This window comes from Berghia stephanieae, chromosome 5 (genome assembly GCF_034508935.2).
Source record: "Berghia stephanieae isolate SIO BIC M18660-M18661 chromosome 5, UCSD_Bste_1.3, whole genome shotgun sequence".
In the NCBI taxonomy this organism is placed as follows: domain Eukaryota; kingdom Metazoa; phylum Mollusca; class Gastropoda; order Nudibranchia; family Aeolidiidae; genus Berghia; species Berghia stephanieae.
Window position 1 is genome coordinate 11,217,325 of NC_088364.1, and position 4,211 is coordinate 11,221,535.

General features: G+C 34.0%; 1 protein-coding gene across 2 annotated transcripts in view; it reads right to left on the minus strand.

Annotated features, from left to right (window-relative positions):
* LOC144972401 (FAD-dependent oxidoreductase domain-containing protein 2-like) overlaps positions 1 to 4,211 on the minus strand; it is a 245,734-nt gene that overhangs the window by 121,073 nt on the left and 120,450 nt on the right. Inside the window, exon 1 of one of the 2 annotated variants that reach the window (XM_078913549.1) lies at positions 635 to 717. The exons of the other annotated variant lie outside the window; for it this stretch is intronic. The gene's annotated coding sequence lies outside the window, so the exon portion shown is untranslated. Of the gene's footprint in view, positions 1 to 634; positions 718 to 4,211 lie in introns of those variants that run through there. 2 annotated transcript variants of the gene reach the window in all.

Sequence of the window (4,211 nt, forward strand, 5' to 3'; positions counted from 1 at the left end):
GTTTACACGTTGTTTCTGTTTTGGTTCAAGCGGTAGAACAGTGGGTATTTTATTAAGCACATACCATCGATCGTAAAGCCTATGTAGTTCGAATTTTTCGCAATCAATGTCATCGTTAACATTATGACGATTGTCCGAGAGGCGTGGTTCTAAGTGTCTATTGTGTGCAAGGTTAGCAGACCTGAAAATATGTGTACGTCGGTGTATATGAAACAGTGCCATAATAAATAGATGGGGAACGAAAATGACGATACTCATTTTAATGATTGGTATTCATTAAAATTATATCAATCAGAATATATAACAAAATCATGTAATGCTACAAGGTTAGCAGACCTGAAAATATGTGTACGTCGGTGTATATGAAACAGTGTCATAATAAATAGATGGGGAACGAAAATGACGATACTCATTTTAATGATTGGCATTCATTAAAATTATATCAATCAGAATATATAACAAAATCATGTAATGCTACACCTAGATTTTTGTGCGTTGGTGCCTTATAATATACCCGGCTGACGGTTGTTATGATTTTTTTAGCTAAACGCATAGCATCAATACACCTTTTCTTCAGAGAGTAAAATTTAATACGAAAACAATAACAAATTTATCTATCAAGAACTTAACTTACCTTGAGTAATACAGGGTACATCCACAATCACAATATCAACACAATTTGTTGTCACAAACGCTTCTTCTGACTTCTGACAGACATGGGAACAAACAGCCGAACAGCCGCTCGTCACATTTAAATCGCACGCCTACTAAGATGCCAACTTCATACTTTTTGATTCCGCTAAAGAGTTATTTCTCCGCAGAAAGAATAAAAATAATCTATTTCATTGATATGCATATTCTAAATTTAAACCACACATTTAGACAATGATTATATATATAAATTGTGATTTCTAAAGTTGTTTTATTCACCAAAATGTCGAGGAATAACTTCATTTTAGACTTACGTAATTTCCTTTTTAGTGATTTTGAAGTTGTCAGCATGGGACGTCACATAACCGCCCCCTCGGCAAGAGGGCGAGTGGTAAACGCCGTCAGTCAACGTCCGTAGATCGTCTCTCTCTCTCTCTCTCTCTCTCTCTCTCTCTCTCTCTCTCTCTCTCTCTCTCTTTTCTCTCTCTTTTCTGTTCTCTCGCTTCTCATTCTCTCGCTTCTCTCACTCACACACACACACACACACACACACACACACACACACACACTCCTCTCTCTTTCACAAACTCTCGCTCTCTCTCAATCTCTTTCTTCTCTCTCTCACACACAAAACTCTCTCTCTCTCTCTCTCTCTCTCTCTCTCTCTCTCTCTCTCTCTCTCTTTCTCTCTCTTCTACTTTCTTCTAGCTTCTTCTTCTTCTTTCCTCTTCTTTGTCTTCTTTCTCTCTCATTCTCTCACTCTTCATTTGTGTTGTTTGTTTTTAAGGTTTTTCGGTCTTGGAGCGTTTAGGTTATCATTCTCTTATTTTATTTATTTGTTTGCTTTGTTTTTGTTTTTGTACTTTTCTTTTTGTTTATGTCTTTGTTTGAGTGTTTGTGTGTGTGTTGTTTGTGTTGTTGTTGCTGTTGTGTTTCGTTTTTGTTTCATTGTTTTGTTTGTTTTTGTTTTGTTTGGTTTTAAAGTATTTTCTTTTTACGCATCAAATCCCACTGTCATCCATTCTAGTGGTTATTCCAATTCAGATTTTGTAAACGTATATAACATAATAATTCGTATATAATATACTAATTCGTATATAATATAATAATTCGTATATAATATAATAATTCGTATATAATATAATAATTCGTATACAATATAATAATTCGTATATAATATAACAATTCAACATACAGACTAGGACTCATCTCGACAAAAAAAATTCTTTCATGTTAGATAAGATTGGTTACATAATGTAAGTATCAATACTCTTCAACAGTCGTAACGTCACTTCCTTCCTAATGACGCATGGTAACTTAGTAACACTGGCTCTAAACTATCGGAACAATGGCGGACGCCCGTATGAAATATTTCCCCCGCGAGCGTAAAAGCGTATTCAGAGGGGGGAAAAAAAACATACATTTGATCATGTTTTGACTTTTAAACATTCTGATCACAAGACATTTGAAAAGTTTTAGCCAGCATGAAGAATAAAAAGTAATTATTTTCTTTGTTTAGAACCAAGATGGCCGCCGTTGCCGGGCGGCGTGACATCAGACTATTGAATTCAATTACTAGGCCAGATTATGACTTACTGACTTAAGGCCTTTCGCTTCCTAATCATCCGATCGGGACGCCTCGGCTGCCTCTCTAATCATCCGTGTCATTTCATTCCACTGTTCACGGTCTTTTGCTGACGATGCTAATAATTTAGTAAGGTCTTCCTTTGATTTTAATTCTTTGTTATTTGAGCGTTGTTATTGAGGCGTGTATTTACGGGTGGTCTGCCTGTATTATGTGTCAGATGGGGAAAAAAGATTGTGTATAGATTGAATGCGCTGGCAGGAGTTCACACATTGCATCGAGTTAAGACCAACACACAATCTTGTGTACCTGACTTTTAGTTGGTTAATCGTTAGTGAGAACAAAACATAAAGGCTTGTGACGTCTCTGACTATTTTTTAACGGGACCCCAGATTAATATTGTGGAATCACTCAACTCAGAAGCGTTACGTGATATGTGAGAGAACAGTTTAGTGCTGTGTATAAGTTAGAGTATATACAAATATATCTCAACAACATTTGTGCCTCAAAACGGTATTATTTCGGGATGAACCAGATACTAAAAAGCCGAATTAAATCTAAACTGATCAAAAATTTGAACTATTTCTATTTACCATTCTAAGATACGACATCAATTCTCTTCAATAAAATATACAAACTCATTGCAAAGCTGATATTTCCGACCATAAACTCCATTTTCAGCATCTTAATCATTCCGACATAATACCGTTTTGAGACGAGGGGTCACATTTTAAGAAGGTAAAATATTATAAGTTACTCAACTATGGAAAGTAAGGGACAAAGAGTGCATTCTTCTCTAGGGCATCTCACTCTGATATTTGTTAAGCACAAGTCATATCTTAACAATGGACTTAATGAATAATAACTAATTAAGTTGTAACTAAAATCAATTAGCTGATAACAAAGGGGAGCAACTCTTTCCTAGAGTTACTCTATGTATAAGTCCATAACAGTATTCATGGCTTTATTAGCTGGTTTATTTACATCTCTTCTGAGTATATGCCCAAAAAGCCGCCATCTTGCCTCCAGGATTTTAATGGATAAGGGTCTTTCAATGCATTTTTCATACTGACTTTTATTATTTTTTTAAAATTCAAAATCAGGCCAGATTATATTCAGGTCAAACTCATGAATCTCTGCTCTTGATATCATTCTGTCCGTATCATTATCATTGATAAGTACATGGTTATTTTTTTTTTAAGCAGTTATTTTCTAGTCATGGTATTATCATTGATAAGTACATGGGTTATTTATTTTTTTTTAAGAGCTTATTTTTCTCCAGCAGGTGGCCTATTTATTGCTAAGCACATTGGGGTTTTTTTTTTCTGTGCGAGAGAGAGAGAGAGAGAGAGAGAAGAGAGGAGAGAGAGAGAGAGAGAGAGAGGATGTGTGTGTGTGTGTTTGTGTGTGTAAAGTGTATGTGAGAGGATGAGTGATGAGAGAGAGGGAGAGAGAGAGAGAGAGAGAGAGAGAGAGAAAGAGAACAGAGAGAGAGAAGAAAGAATGTATGTGAGAGAGAGAGAGAGAGAGAGAAGATAGAGACAGATGACAGAGAGAGGAGAGAATGATACTACTACTACTACTACTACTACTATTACTACTACTACTACTAAATATATAATATAATATAACTATATACTAATACTATATTACTACTAATAACCTAATAATAAATAATAATAATAATAATATAATAATAACAATAATAATAATAATATAATAATAATAATAATAATAATAATAATATAATAATAATAAAATAATATAATAATAATAATAATATATAAACAACCACACAATAACAACTAATAATATAATAATATGAATATAATAATAATAATAATAATAATAATGGTGATGATGATGATGATAATAATATAGCTCTTTTATAGAGACTTACCCCGTATCTCAACAAGCCCAAAGAGTATAAACATAGAAGTAGCACACAGATAGTTTTCTGTGATTTATCCGGTCG